Source organism: Triticum urartu, chromosome 2A (assembly GCF_056163025.1).
Source record: "Triticum urartu cultivar PI428250 chromosome 2A, HENAU_Tu73, whole genome shotgun sequence".
Lineage (NCBI taxonomy): Eukaryota > Viridiplantae > Streptophyta > Magnoliopsida > Poales > Poaceae > Triticum > Triticum urartu.
This window is the reverse complement of record NC_141874.1, coordinates 8,519,344-8,536,388: the sequence shown is the minus strand read 5'-3', so window position 1 is coordinate 8,536,388 and position 17,045 is coordinate 8,519,344. Positions and strand designations below refer to the sequence as shown.

The 17,045-nt window shown below is 45.4% G+C and overlaps 1 pseudogene; it reads right to left on the bottom strand.

Moving 5' to 3' along the window:
• Positions 1-742: 742 nt before the first annotated feature.
• Positions 743-16,545, bottom strand: LOC125534672 (uncharacterized; annotated as a pseudogene).
• Between the last annotated feature and the right edge of the window lie 500 nt (positions 16,546-17,045).

Below are 17,045 nucleotides of genomic sequence, written 5' to 3'. Positions count from 1 at the left end.
AGTAGTTGCACACTGGCACGTAAGCAGTTGCACAGTGGCACATAATGAGTTGCAGTAGAACACAAGCAGTTGCACAGTAGGACATAAGCAGTTGCATAGTAGAACAGAAGCAGTTGCACAGTAGGACATAAGCAGTTCCACAGAGTGCATTACCTTTATTTGGTTTTAATTTTATGTGTCAAATTTCTTTTTTGCCCATTTTGCAGTAATGAGTGTGGGTTGTTCGCACTGCTTAACGCCACCGAGTGGAATGGTAGCCAACTGCCCAACTACGACCCCAAGGAAGTACTCAACATCAGGAAGAAGCTGGCATATGATTGGGTCACCAGCGTGCACAACACCGGCCCATGGAGGAAGTTGCTGAGATACGACAAGGAGTAGGTCAGTACTATTTTTTCTTTTTTTCTGCTCCATGGAGGAAGTTGCTGGTTTGTACAATTTTATTAAGCAGATTTTGTAGTTGCACACTACTAGTAATTGCGTTTGCAACTCAATATCATCACTTTTGTTGATACATTAGGAGCACTGGATATACAATTGTTCAACAACTAAATATTTAACCAGTTGCCAACAAAGGCACAAATAGCAACTTTTTTTTACACAGTGCATGAACTAATTCAAGCAGCATAAATTAGATAAAGAGGAATCATAGATGCTGAATGTGTCCACTTGGTCTCAACATTGCTAAAAAGATGTCATTATTTTCCTTTTTTGTTCCAAAGTTACAAATGAGGAAACAGAATCACAGGAGCCTCTGTGGACACACACCAGCAGTGTGCTCTGTAGATTGGCACTGGCTGCATTTGTTTTTCTTCTTTGGGTGTAGCTCCAGCGCCGATTTGTACCGTCGACTCTTTTCCCTACCCTTTGTAGTAGACCTTGGAGGGTCGCCAGGCACAAAATCATCAGAAGCTTGTGCAAGGGATGCAGCCTCCAACGGGGCAGTAGGACCGTCACGATCACCTGTGTAATAATCATATAAAAAGTTTAGTATTTTTGTTATTGTGCAACCAGCACTGATGTTCTGTGCAACCACACAGTACATTTTGTAGGGCCATTGACGACGAGCCCCCTGAGTGCTGCCTGTAGGGCCATTGGGAGGAGCACGCGGGGGAGGAGGTGGCGGAGGATGCCGTGTATAGCCAGGAGGGGGAGGAGGTCCTTGAGGGTTGACATCACCTATATCCAGAACTGGAAAAATAAGTTAGCTGTGTTATCTTGATGCTTGAACTAACACAGCGTGCGCAACTAGGCAGTATGTTCTTGTTGGAAATATGCACTAGAGGCAATAATAAAAGCATTATTATTATATTTCCTTGTTCATGATAATTGTCTTTATTCATGCTATAATTGTGTTATCCGGAAATCATAATACATGTGTGAATAATAGACACCAACATGTCCCTAGTAAGCCTCTAGTTGACTAGCTCGTTGATCAACAGATAGTCATGGTTTCCTGACTATGGACATTGGATGTCATTGATAACGAGATCACATCATTAGGAGAATGATGTGACGGACAAGACCCAATCCTAAACATAGCGTAAGATCGTATAGTTCGTTTGCTAGAGTTTTTCCAATGTCAAGTATCCTTTCCTTAGACCATGAGATCGTGTAACTCCCGGATACCGTAGGAGTGCTTTGGGTGCACCAAACGTCACAACGTAACTGGGGGACTATAAAGGTATACTACGGGTATCTCCGAAAGTGTCTGTTGGGTTGACACGGATCAAGACTGGGATTTGTCACTCCGTATGACGGAGAGGTATCACTGGGCCCACTCGGTAATGCATCATCATAATGAGCTCAAAGTGACCAAGTGTCTGGTCACGGGATCATGCATTACGGTACGAGTAAAGTGACTTGCCGGTAACGAGATTGAACGAGGTATTGGGATACCGACGATCGAATCTCGGGCAAGTAACATACCGATTGACGAAGGGAATTGTATACGGGGTTGCTTGAATCCTCGACATCATGGTTCATCCGATGAGATCATCGAGGAGCATGTGGGAGCCAACATGGGTATCCAGATCCCGCTGTTGGTTATTGACCGGAGAGCGATCTCGGTCATGTCTACATGTCTCTCGAACCCGTAGGGTCTACACACTTAAGCTTCGGTGATGCTAGGGTTGTAGGGATATGTATATGCAGTAACCCGAATATTGCTCGGAGTCCCGGATGAGATCCCGGACGTCACGAGGAGTTCCGGAATGGTCCGGAGGTAAAGAATTATCTATAGGAAGTGCTATTTCGGCCGTCGGGACAAGTTTCGGGGTCACCGATATTGTACCGGGACCACCGGAAGGGTCCCGGGGGTCCACCGGGTGGGGCCACCTGCCCCGGGGGGGCACATGGGCTGTAGGGGTGTGCGCCTTGGCCTATATGGGCCAAGGGCACCAGCCCCAAGAGGCCCATGTGCCAAGAGATAAGGAAAGCAAGAGTCCTAAAAGGGGAAGGCACCTCCTAGGTGCCTTGGGGAGGATGGACTCCTCCCTTAGCCGCCGCCCCCCTAGGCTCCCTATATATAGTGGGGGAAGGAGGGCCTCTCAACCCACGCCTTTGGTGCCTCCCTCTCCCTCTCCAACACATCCTCCTCCTCCATAGAGCTTGGCGAAGCCCTGCCGGAGTACTACAGCTCCATCACCACCACGGCGTCGTGCTGCTGCTGGAGCCATATTCCTCAACCTCTCCTCCCCCCCTTGCTGGATCAAGAAGGAGGAGACGTTACGCTGACCGTACGTGTGTTGAACGCGGAGGTGCCGTCCGTTCGGCGCTAGGATCTCCGGTGATTTGGATCACGTCGAGTACGCCTTCCTCATCCCCGTTCTTTGAACGCTTCCGCGCGTGATCTACAAAGGTATGTAGATGCAATCCGATCACTCGTTTCTAGATGAACTCATAGATGGATCTTGGTGAAACCGTAGGAATTTTTTTGTTTTCTGCAACGTTCCCCAACAGTGGCATCATGAGCTAGGTCTATGCGTAGTTCTCTTGCATGAGTAGAACACAAATTTGTTGTGGGCGTTGATGTTGTCAACTTTCTTGCCGCTACTAGTCTTGTCTTGCTTCAACGGTATTGTGGGATGAAGCAGCCCGGACCAACCTTACACGTACGCTTACGTGAGACCGGTTCCACCAACTAACATGCACAAGTTGCATAAGGTGGCTGGCGGGTGTCTGTCTCTCCCACTTTAGTTGGAGCGGATTCGATGAAAAGGGTCCTTATGAAGGGTAAATAGAAGTTGACAAATCACATTGTGGCTTTCACATAGGTAAGAAAACATTCTTGCTAGAACCCTTTTGTAGCCACGTAAAACTTGCAACAACAATTAGAGGACGTCTAACTTGTTTTTGCAGCAAGTGTTCTGTGATGTGATATGGCCAAAGTTGTGATGAATGATGAATGATATATATGTGATGTATGAGATGTTCATGCTATTGTAATAGGAATCACGACTTGCATGTCGATGAGTATGACAACCGGCAGGAGCCATAGGAGTTGTCTTTATTTTTTGTATGACCTGCGTGTCATTGAGAAACGCCATGTAAATTACTTTACTTTATTGCTAAACGCGTTAGCCATAGTAGTAGAAGTAATAGTTGGCGAGCAACTTCATGGAGACATGATGATGGTGATCATGATGATGGAGATCATGGTGTCATGCCGGTGACAAGATGATCATGGAGCCCCAAGATGGAGATCAAAGGAGCTATGTGATATTGGCCATATCATGTCACTTTTTATTATTTGATTGCATGTGATGTTTATCATGTTTTGTACATCTTGTTTGCTTAGAACGACGGTAGTAAATAAGATGATCCCTCATAATAATTTCAAGAAAGTGTTCCCCCTAACTGTGCACCGTTGCGACAGTTCGTTGTTTCGAAGCACCACGTGATGATCGGGTGTGATAGATTCCAACGTTCACATACAACGGGTGTAAGACAGATTTACACATGCAAACACTTAGGTTGACTTGATGAGCCTAGCATGTACAGACATGGCCTCGGAACACAGAAGACTGAAAGGTCGAGCATGAGTCGTATAGAAGATACGATCAACATTAAGATGTTCACCGATGTTGACTAGTCCGTCTCACGTGATGATCGGACATGGCCTAGTTAACTCGGATCATGTTATACTTAGATTACAGGAGGGATGTCTATCTAAGTGGGAGTTCATTGAATAATTTGATTAGATGAACTTAATTATCATGAACTTAGTCTAAAATATTTACAATATGTATTGTAGATCAAATGGCCAACGTAGTCCTCAACTTCAACGCGTTCCTAGAGAAAACCAAGATGAAAGACGATGGCAGCAACTACACGGACTGGGTCCGGAACCTGAGGATCATCCTCATAGCTGCCAAGAAAGATTATGTCCTACAAGCACCGCTGAGTGACGCACCTGTTCTCCCTGCAGAACAAGACGTTATGAACGCTTGGCAGGCACGTACCGATGACTATTCCCTCGTTCAGTGCGGCATGCTTTACAGCTTAGATCCGGGGCTCCAAAAGCGTTTTGAGAAACACGGAGCATATGAAATGTTCGAAGAGCTGAAAATGGTTTTCCAAGCTCATGCCTGGGTCGAGAGATATCAAGTCTCCGACAAGTTCTTCAGCTGTAAGATGGAGGAAAACAGTTCTGTCAGTGAGCACATACTCACTATGTCTGGGTTGCATAACCGCTTGACTCAGCTGGGAGTTAATCTCCCGGATGACGCGGTCATTGACAGAATCCTTCAGTCGCTTCCACCGAGCTACAAGAGCTTTGTGATGAACTTCAATATGCTGGGGATGGAAAAGACCATTCCTGAAGTATTTGCAATGCTGAAATCAGCAGAGGTAGAAGTCAAAAAGGAACATCAAGTGTTGATGGTGAATAAAACCACTAAGTTCAAGAAAGTCAAGGGTAAGAAAACCTTCAAGAAGGACGGCAAGGGAGTTGTCGCGCCCGGCAAGCAAGCTGCCGGGAAGAAGCCAAAGAATGGACCCAAGCCCGAGACTGAGTGCTTTTATTGCAAGGAAAGTGGTCACTGGAAGCGGAACTGCCCCAAATACTTAGCGGACAAGAAGGCCGGCAAAACGAAAGGTATATGTGATATACATGTAATTGATGTGTACCTTACCAGTACTCGTAGTAGCTCCTGGGTATTTGATACCGGTGCAGTTGCTCACATTTGTAACTCAAAGCAGGAGCTGCGGAATAAGCGGAGACTGGCGAAGGACGAGGTGACGATGCGCGTCGGGAATGGTTCCAAGGTCGATGTGATCGCCGTCGGCACGCTACCTCTACATTTACCTACGGGATTAGTTTTGAACCTCAATAATTGTTATTTAGTGCCAAGTTTGAGCATGAACATTGTATCAGGATCTCGTTTAATATGAGATGGCTACTCATTTAAATCCGAGAATAATGGTTGTTCTATTTATATGAGAGATATGTTTTATGGTCATGCTTCGATGGTGAATGGTTTATTCTTAATGAATCTCGAGCATAATGCTACACATGTTCATAGTGTGAGTACCAAAAGATGTAAGATTGATAATGATAGTCCCACATACTTGTGGCACTTCCGCCTTGGTCACATAGGTGTCAAACGCATGAAGAAGCTCCATGCTGATGGACTTTTAGAGTCTCTTGATTACGAATCATTTGACACGTGCGAACCATGCCTCATGGGTAAAATGACCAAGACTCCGTTCTCAGGAACAATGGAGCGAGCAACCAACTTATTGGAAATCATACATACTGATGTGTGCGGTCCAATGAGTGTTGAGGCTCGCGGTGGCTATCGTTATGTTCTCACCCTCACTGATGACTTGAGTAGATATGGGTATGTCTACTTAATGAAACACAAGTCTGAGACCTTTGAAAAGTTCAAGGAATTTCAGAGTGAGGTTGAGAATCAACATGACAGGAAAATCAAGTTCCTGCGATCAGATCGTGGAGGAGAATACTTGACTCATGAGTTTGGCACACACTTAAGAAAATGTGGAATAGTTTCATAGCTCACGCCGCCTGGAACACCTCAGCGTAATGGTGTGTCCGAACGTCGTAATCGCACTGTATTAGATATGGTGCGATCTATGATGTCTCTTACCGATTTACCGCTATCTTTTTGGGGGTATGCTTTAGAGACTGCCGCATTCACTTTAAATAGGGCTTCGCCGAAATCCGTTGAGACGACACCGTATGAATTATGGTTTGGGAAGAAACCTAAGCTGTCGTTTCTAAAAGTTTGGGGATGCGATGCTTATGTCAAGAAACTTCAACCTGAAAAGCTCGAACCCAAATCGGAAAAATGCGTCTTCATAGGATACCCTAAAGAAACTATTGGGTATACCTTCTACCTCAGATCCGAAGGCAAGATCTTTGTTGCCAGGAATGGGTCCTTTCTAGAGAAAGAGTTTCTCTCAAAAGAAGTAAGTGGGAGGAAAGTAGAACTTGATGAAGTATTACCTCTTGAACCGGAAAATGGCGCAACTCAAGAAAATGTTCCTGAGGTGCCTGCACCGACTAGAGAGGAAGTTAATGATGATGATCATGAAACTTCAGATCAAGTTGCTACTGAACTTCGTAGGTCCACAAGGACACGTTCCGCATCAGAGTGGTACGGCAACCCTGTCTTGGAAATCATGTTGTTAGACAACGGTGAACCTTCGAACTATGAAGAAGCGATGGCGGGCCCGGATTCCAACAAATGGCTAGAAGCCATGAAATCCGAGATAGGATCCATGTATGAAAACGAAGTATGGACTTTGACTGACTTGCCTGTTGAGCGGCGAGCCATAGAAAATAAATGGATCTTTAAGAAGAAGACAGCCGCGGATGGTAATGTAACCATCTATAAAGCTCGCCTTGTCGCTAAGGGTTATCGACAAGTTCAAGGGGTTGACTACGATGAGACTTTCTCACCGGTAGCGAAGCTAAAGTCTGTCCGAATCATGTTAGAAATTGCCGCATTCTATGATTATGAGATATGGCAAATGGACGTCAAAACGGCATTCCTTAATGGTTTCCTTAAGGAAGAATTGTATATGATGCAGCCGGAAGGTTTTGTCGATCCTAAGAATGCTAACAAGGTGTGCAAGCTCCAACGCTCGATTTATGGGCCGGTGCAAGCATCTCGGAGTTGGAACATTCGCTTTGATGAGATGATCAAAGCGTTTGTGTTTACGCAGACTTATGGAGAAGCCTGCGCTTACAAGAAAGTGAGTGGGAGCTCTGTAGCATTTCTCATATTATATGTAGATGACATACTTTTGATGGGAAATGATATAGAACTCTTGGACGACACTAAGGCCTACTTGAATAAGAGTTTTTCAATGAAGGACCTTGGAGAAGCTGCTTATATATTAGGCATCAAGATCTATAGAGACAGATCAAGACGCCTCATAGGTCTTTCACAAAGCACATACCTTGATAAGATATTGAAGAAGTTCAATATGGATCAGTCTAAGAAGGGGTTCTTGCCTGTGTTGCAAGGTGTGAAATTGAGCTCAGCTCAATGTCCGACCACGGCAGAAGATATAGAAGAGATGAGTGTCATCCCCTATGCCTCAGCCATAGGTTCTATTATGTATGCCATGCTGTGTACCAGACCTGATGTAAACCTTGCCGTAAGTTTGGTTGGTAGGTACCAAAGTAATCCCGGCAAGGAACACTGGACAGCGGTCAAGAATATCCTGAAGTACTTGAAAAGGACCAAGGAAATGTTTCTCGTATATGGAGGTGACGAAGAGCTCGTCGTAAAGGGTTACGTCGACGCTAGCTTCGACACAGATCTGGATGACTCAAAGTCACAAACCGGATACGTGTATATTTTGAATGGTGGGGCAGTAAGCTGGTGCAGTTGCAAGCAGAGCGTCGTGGCGGGATCTACATGTGAAGCGGAGTACATGGCAGCCTCGGAGGTAGCACATGAAGCAATTTGGGTGAAGGAGTTCATCACCGACCTAGGAGTCATACCCAATGCGTCGGGGCCAATCAAACTCTTCTGTGACAACACTGGAGCTATTGCACTTGCCAAGGAGCCCAGGTTTCACAAGAAGACCAGGCACATCAAGCGTCGCTTCAACTCCATTCATGAAAATGTTCAAGATGGAGACATAGATATTTGTAAAGTACATACGGACCTGAATGTAGCAGATCCGTTGACTAAACCTCTCCCTAGAGCAAAACATGATCAACACCAGAATTCGATGGGTGTTCGATTCATCACAATGTAACTAGATTATTGACTCTAGTGCAAGTGGGAGACTGTTGGAAATATGCCCTAGAGGCAATAATAAAAGCATTATTATTATATTTCCTTGTTCATGATAATTGTCTTTATTCATGCTATAATTGTGTTATCCAGAAATCGTAATACATGTGTGAATAATAGACACCAACATGTCCCTAGTAAGCCTCTAGTTGACTAGCTCGTTGATCAACAGATAGTCATGGTTTCCTGACTATTGACATTGGATGTCATTGATAACGAGATCACATCATTAGGAGAATGATGTGATGGACAAGACCCAATCCTAAACATAGCATAAGATCGTATAGTTCGTTTGCTAGAGTTTTTCCAATGTCAAGTATCCTTTCCTTAGACCATGAGATCGTGTAACTCCCGGATACCGTAGGAGTGCTTTGGGTGCACCAAACGTCACAACGTAACTGGGTGACTATAAAGGTATACTACGGGTATCTCCGAAAGTGTCTGTTGGGTTGACACGGATCAAGACTGGGATTTGTCACTCCGTATGACGGAGAGGTATCACTGGGCCCACTCGGTAATGCATCATCATAATGAGCTCAAAGTGACCAAGTGTCTGGTCACGGTATCATGCAATACGGTACGAGTAAAGTGACTTGCCGGTAACGAGATTGAACGAGGTATTGGGATACCGACGATCGAATCTCGGGCAAGTAACATACCGATTGACGAAGGGAATTGTATACGGGGTTGCTTGAATCCTCGACATCGTGGTTCATCCGATGAGATCATCGAGGAGCATGTGGGATTCAACATGGGTATCCAGATCCCGCTGTTGGTTATTGACCGGAGAGCGATCTCGGTCATGTCTACATGTCTCCCGAACCCGTAGGGTCTACACACTTAAGGTTCAGTGATGCTAGGGTTGTAGGGATATGTATATGCAGTAACCCAAATGTTGTTCGGAGTCCCGGATGAGATCCCGGACGTCACGAGGAGTTCCGGAATGGTCCGGAGGTAAAGAATTATATATAGGAAGTGCTATTTCGGCCGTCGGGACAAGTTTCGGGGTCACCGGTATTGTACCGGGACCACCGGAAGGGTCCCGGGGGTCCACCGGGTGGGGCCACCTGCCCCGGGGGGCCACATGGGCTGTAGGGGTGTGCGCCTTGGCCTATATGGGCCAAGGGCACCAGCCCTAAGAGGCCCATGCGCCAAGAGATAAGGCAAGAGTCCTAAAAGGGGAAGGCACCTCCTAGGTGCCTTGGGGAGGATGGACTCCTCCCTTAGCCGCCGCCCCCCTAGGAGATTGCATCTCCTAGGGCCGGCGCCCCCCCTAGGCTCCCTATATATAGTGGGGGAAGGAGGGCCTCTCACCCCATGCCTTTGGTGCCTCCCTCTTCCTCTCCATCACATCCTCCTCCTCCATAGAGCTTGGCGAAGCCCTGCCGGAGTACTGCAGCTCCATCACCACCACGCCGTCGTGCTGCTGCTGGAGCCATCTTCCTCAACCTCTCCTCCCCCCTTGCTGGATCAAGAAGGAGGAGACGTTACGCTGACCGTACGTGTGTTGAACGCGGAGGTGCCGTCCGTTCGGCGCTAGGATCTCCGGTGATTTGGATCACGTCGAGTACGCCTTCCTCATCCCCGTTCTTTGAACGCTTCCGCGCGTGATCTACAAAGGTATGTAGATGCAATCCGATCACTCGTTGCTAGATGAACTCATAGATGGATCTTGGTGAAACCGTAGGAAAATTTTTGTTTTCTGCAACGTTCCCCAACAGTTCTGTCCAAGTGGCTACCATGGTGTGTGCAACTTGGCACAATAATGTGTGCAACTGAAGTTACACACCTAGTTAGATCAGGAGTTGGGGCAGGTAATTACCTGGATGATGAGCCCCCTGATTGCTGCCTGGAGGTGGAGGAGGTCCTCGAGGGTTTCCATCATCTAATGGCCCCGTTGCAGCAGTCGGTTTTTTCTTTTTCTTGGACTTGTTCAGGTGGCCGATCTCGGTACGTGCTGCACGCATATGCTTGTATACAATAGCTTGTGCTGGATTAGAACCACTCGCAAACTTTGCTAGTTTCCCAAAATCGTATATCATGTTCCTCTCCCTTATCTGCTTCTTTGATTGAGGAGGCATTTTATCCGGTTGCTCATAACCAGTCCCTGGCGCACTAGGTACAGCAGTAGGTGTCCACCATCTTAGCAGGTACCTTTCCGGTATGACATCAACGCCAACATGGGTGAACACCTTGAGGATGTGGCAATAGAGGATGCCGCCCTTGTCCATTTTACAACACTCACACAAATAGGAACCATCCTCCACCCTTGCCTGCACCAAGTAGTTTCGAGAACCATATTTCGCAACAAATTCCTGGTTCGGTCTGAGCTCAAACACATCAGCACCAACTTGGAATGCATTATAACGTCCAATCAGCTCAAACTCTTCTCTGAACTTGCGGTAAAGGTCTCTAGTATAGGTTTTGTAAGCTTGCTTCTCTATTGGGAAGTTGGACCACAACTCAATATCAAGGTGTTCTGTCCTGTAATCATTGCAGCCTTCCTTGGCAAGGATGTGGTTCTGGATTTTTTCATATTGCTTGACGAAGTTCAGCATTGAGTTGTGTGGGTTCACATATCTTTTCAGGACGGCATTGAACCCCTCACTACGCTGTGTAGACTGGAGGAAGGGGAAGAACCTGTGTTTGAAGTAGCACGGCACCCAAGTTGACCTGTATTCGTACAACTTCTCAAAGTGCGTGTGTGTCATAGCCTCATACTTCATCATTAAGCCAGCCCAATTCTGCTCAAACTCGTCTATAGTGAAGCTGAAGTCAACACACTTGTTGAAATCATCAGAGAGTCCTGGATTCCGGCACAGCAGCCAACCAACCTTTTCCTGAGCCTTTTTCATGACGTGCCATCGACAACAGCGGTGCACGGTGGTTGGAAAGATGCTCTGTATTGACTGCCTCATCGCACCATCCTGATCGGTGATGAAGTTGTCAGGAGGTTTGCCATCCATAGCCTCTAGGAATGCTCCAAAGACCCAATCAAAGCTCGATGCCAACTCCTGCCTCACAAACGCGCAACCCAGCATGAAAGATTGGCCATGTCGGTTTATTCCTATGAAGGGCGCGAACGGCATATTGTACAAGTTGGTCATGTAGGTGGTGTCAAACGATATGCAATCGTGGTACGCCTCCACATAAGCTTTTCGAGCTAAGCCGTCCACCCAAAATATGTTGACAACTCTATCATCTTCATCATATTTCACCTTATAGAAGAAGTCTGGATCGGTTTTTTGTATATCCTTGAAGTGCGCAATTGTATCAATCAGATCACCCTCCTTTGTGTCATCTCTACGGAAACTTGTACAAAGATTTATTATTGCCTTTGGTCCGAACGGCACCATCATCTCAGATCCATAGAACTCTGCCATTACATGCATCATTCGTCCTGCATAATACAAAAACAAACAATATATCCTTTTTTAGTTGCGCAAATGGCACATCCAGCTGCACAGTAATAGGACACGTGTTGGCACAGAAGATAATCGCAGAAAATGGACACCTAGCTGCACCTTTTTAAAAACACTTTGCAGTTTTTGCATACAGGACATTGTGTAGTTGCATAGTAAAGACAATCTAGGTGCACAAGAAGCACCAAAAGTGATATACAAAAAGCATGGGAAGTTGGACACCGGTTGCACAGTTAAGCCATTTTAGTTGCACAGTAGTACCATAACAGTTGCACACTGGACTGCCTAGAGGGAAACTTAATTCTTCAAGGGATATAGAAAAACACCACACCTGTAGTCAAGTTGCAGTTATACAAGATGCGCAAAAACTCCTTTTCATCAGGTGAGATGCCTTGGTGGGATCACAAGTATTTGGACAATGATGGTTTGTTCACAAGCGGATGATTGTGGTCACGAACAAAGTGCGTCACCTCCCATCGCCCATCTATCAGCTTCACCAACATTTTCGCCTTGCATTCAGTCTGCTTTATTGTCTCGCGTTTGCGCTTCTTCTTCTTCTTACTAGTACCAGGCTCCTCTTCAGCAAATATTGGAGGTTCTTCTTCCATCTCCTCATCACTGTTAACAGATTTTGGATCTGGAATAGGGTCCAGGACAGGAGGAGCCTCAGCTCCTCCATCATCAGCTTTGGGCTTCTTGAACTTGTTGCAGCAAAACTGTTGTTTTATCAATTCATTGGTGCGGGCTGTCCGTCTAGAGGTGTTCATCTTGATAGAGAAACCCATCCGTAGTTGTTGTAGTGATCCTTAGCAATTTGAAGGCTGTCAAACCTCATGCCAACATAGGGTTCCATAGGTTGAGAACCAGCCTCATCCTCTCCTTCTTCTACTTGCACAGCTCTGTCAACAGCCCCAGCTTCTAGCTCAGTCCTGGTTGGACCAGGAACATTTGCCTCGGTTCCTGTGTCATCAAGAGTATGGATCTCTGACTGCAAAGACACCACTACAGGTGCACCACGGGCTGATGACTGGCCTGCCACATTGTCATGGCCTGTAGGGTTACCATCACGACTTGCCTGCGTGTAGTAAACAGATCGACCATTTTCTGTCCAATTTCCTTGTTGTATGCTGGGTTGCTGCTGATCCATATCACGAGGAAGCTCATTGAGATCTGGAGGCAACTCATTGAGATCAAGCATTTTTTTCGTTGTTCTTGGATGCTGCCACACATTCCCTGCACATATATAAAAAGAAGAAATTGATGTCATCAGTTGGTAACCACAGAAAAAGAGTGTTTCAAACAACCTAAAAACTTAGTAAATAGGCAGTTGCACACCATTTTGTGATAATCTTAGTTCCAAAAACAACATGACCGTAGCATAATCTTTTATTATAACAGTTATGAAATTTTTTGTTTGCACAGATTTGTTATGTTAGTTGCACAGTTTGCAGTAAATAACTGGCAAAAGCATGACTTCTTTTTGCTAGAGTTTTTCTGACTTTCCCCTTTTTTGTTTTGTTGTAATGATCTGTAGGTTTCCGTTTCGCAAGGAGCTCTTTTCAGATTTTTCTGCACATAATTGGATGCTACATTTGAGAAGGAAAATCCAGGTGAAAGAAGAAAGAAGAATTGGAGGACAGATTATAGTTATATGTTTTTCATCGTCGTTTATGTTTCTAGTTCTGGTATATTTGAACATATTAATATGGTTTGAAATAGGTGTGGGACCAGAATATATGCGTGGGACAAGATTATATGTGTGAATATGTTAATATGGTTTGTGGCTTCATTAGCCATGGACAAAAGTTCTTGTGCTTTTCCTGTTGCACTACAGATTTCTGGTTTTCGCTAGAATAGACGTCTCAATTGCCAAGATGCATCTTTGCACTTGGCCAGCATACATATCTAGTTAGACATTCAATGTTTTTAGTTGGCTAGAATAGATGCCTCAGCTGGCCAGGTTGCATTTATTCCAGTTTTTGGCCAACATGCATGTTCGGTTGGACAGTTAATGCATTCAGTTGGCTAGAATAGATATCTCAGTTGGTCAGGATACATTTTCTCAGTTTTTTGCCAACATGCATGTTTAGTTGGCCAGAAAACATGTTTTTATTTGCACATATACTACAGTTTTCCCAAAGTGTTCACTCACAAACATGTATTGCGAAATATACATGTTTACTTGGTCAGGATACATGTTTAGTTGGCCAGGATACATGTTTTTTAGTTGGTCAGATAACACGTGGGGTACAATGCATGTTTTAGTTTTGGCTAGCATGCATGCCGAGTTGCCAGAATATAGGTTCAGTTGGCTGGGATGCATGTTCAGTTGCACATTTATGAATTTTTCATTGCACATATCTATTGGGCAGTCAATTTTTTGTTCATTTTGCAAACAATAACTACAAGTTGGTAGAATGCATGTTTAGTTTTTGGCTACAATGCTTTGTTGAGTTGGTTTTAATCATGTTTTAATTGGCCAGAGAACTTGTTTTTAGTTGGCTTGTTTAACACATCCAGGTGGTAGAAACTTGTCTGGCATGCATCAAGTAGTTTTTGGCATGTTTAACACATCCAGCAGTAACATCAAGTAGGCTGGTGTGATGTGCCAGATTCACCTCTTTTTTGAAACAGATTCTCCATGGATCCATGGAGAAGGGGGTTTACATATGCCTATGCAGTAGAAGAAAGGGGGAAGTGAAGAGGTGCAGAGGGGGCTTACCTGCTTGATCTTACTGCCTGGTATGGCTCTGACCACCCTGCCTTTTAGATCTTGAAGCAGCTCCTTCTACTTCGGGGCTCCCATGGCGGCTGTGTAGGAGGAGGAAGAAGGGTTGGGGGCGATTTTCTGTTGGATCTGCTTCTGGCGTGGAGAAGAAGAAAAAGGCAGCGTGGGAGGGGCTGAGGCGTGGGGGCGAGCGGGGGCATGGGTGCCAGCTGGGGACAGCTGGCTACGTGGGGGCTCGATCGGTTTGTTTGGTGGCCGGTCGATCGGTCTGTTTGATGAGCCTCTTCCTTTTCTGTTTCGTGGGGACAGGGGGTTTCCTTTTTCAGCCGGCCGCTCGGTTCCACTAGTGGACAGCCGGCCGCCCACTAGACACGCCCATGTTTAAATGGCGTTGGTGGACGTCCAGAAAAAATAAATGGCACAAATGGACAGCCCAGAAAAGCCCGTGAGGCCAGCGGCATCCCACAAGTCCACAACACTCGACCTGCACTGCGTTCGCGTCACCGCTGCCTCCACCGGCACCGCCTCCCAATTCCATCCCCTTTCTTCCATGTCGCCGTCGTTGCTGCCATGTTTCTCGAAGAGGCCGCCATCGGGAAGCGCCGGGGACCGAGCCGAGCCTTGCGGGGTACTCTTTCTGCAATTCTGCCCATACTGTTTTCAGATCCGGCGGCGGCGACGTCGGCTTTGACGGCAGGAGTAGCTGGGGACGGCGGATGAGGCCTTCGGCAACGACTTCACGGTACCTTTGCTCTGCTCCCCTTGGCGCTCAGCTGCCTCTCCCCCGCTGCTGTGATGCGGCCTATGGGAGATGGGACCGGTGGATGCCGTACGTCGCCGGAGTAGTAAGCAGTGAGGATTGATGCACATTCAAGTTGCAGCAACATGAGAACTGAATGATATGGAGCAAGGTTCAGACTTCAGACACCTCATTGCATGCCATTCCCTTCTAGGTGGATGAAAGGTTCAGACATCAGACACCTCGTTGATGCAGATTCGTCACTCTCCATTACAACTTAATAGCCAGAATCATCTCCTTCGGGTTCAGCTTTGATAATCTAAGCTGTAGATAAATGTTGAATCTAGAGATTTAGAGTTGCCAATTTCCTGTATGTTTGATCTGTACTGAATGATCGGAGGAGGTACTAGTTAGGCCTGTACTAATGGCATTGTATTGTATGTATATCGGTGTCAATTTTCTTTGCAAGTAGTATGTGGTAGTACGTGGACGCCACATATGCCACAAAAAAATTAATTGGACTATGACATAGTCCCACATAAGAAGTGATGCTCAGAGCGGGCAAGTCCCACAATGTCCAGCGAGCTGTCCATTTACATCCTGACCAGGAAGGGAGGAGATCCGGAGGAATAACCTGACGCCGTGCAGCTAACTCGGGTGTGGTTCGCCGTGTTGACGCCATCATAACGTCGGCAGCACAGAGGAACCACGGACGAGAGCTCAGATCCAATCTCCCGTGAAGACGCCGTGGAGTGGTTCTGTTAGGAGGGTATTTAGGGAGAAGGTTAATATAAGCTATTTTTTGGTGGGAACAAAGACGCTAATTTGGGACCTTTTAGCGGGAGGTTAAAAAATATTGGCGCAAACAACGGTACACCTAAATTAGGTGGTGGGAAGTAATTATTTTTATTTTAAAAAATTAACTAGCATCGTCACCCGCGCATTTGGGCAGCTAGATTTATTTATATGTCTAATCATTTTTTACATTGAATTATAAATTTGTGTTGTTGCCTCTCCTATTCAGTTAATAAAGAAACGATTATAAATTGGCGCTATAAATTCCCTTTCACTTGATCCAATCATATGAAACATATTGTGTTAGCATCAATGAAACACCTTTTAATGAACAAAAATAGTTCATCACGATGAACATCTCCAAAAGCCCTCTTTATTCTGATCTATAGAGAGCAGGGTCATGGCGGAGATGCGACATATACAGCCTTCCTTTTGTGATCTCCTCTGCATCATGCAGATCGTGATATGCACCATCTCCAACATCATCAGTTGTGCTCGATTGGCCGCGATCACCCATTCAAGCCTCCTCTTCCACTTCCCTATCAATCCCATGTTATCTGGATCCTCCTCCACCTTTGTCGCCATGCACTGACTCTCATGTCATGGCCGACCGGTCAGCTGGCACTGGTTACATACTTCACATGATTCCTTTCTTCCAATATTCACTGTTGTTGCAGCTTCAACAATATTTCGTTTCATTCATATGACATGCTACTTCCTTTTTTCACCGATAAAATAATATCAGAATGATTATCAATGTGTAATCATTGTAAATTTCAATAAATTCTATTCCACTCGCTTTTGTTTCTTTCCACCATTTTTTTTGCGAGAATCCATCAGTCCTTATTGTTACACCTGGAATACAATTCAGTGTCATTCATACAATATGTACCTGAACGTGTATCACAATAAAATATGTGCATGTATTGCACGCGGTATTTCACTCATCCATATTTTAGCATATACCGTATACTATTTTTTATTAAAAAATATTATTACATTGTTGGTCTAGCTGTTATCTATTTTTTCCAAATTTTTGTTCTTGTAATGTACTACTGGATAGATAGGATAATATTGTCATGGAA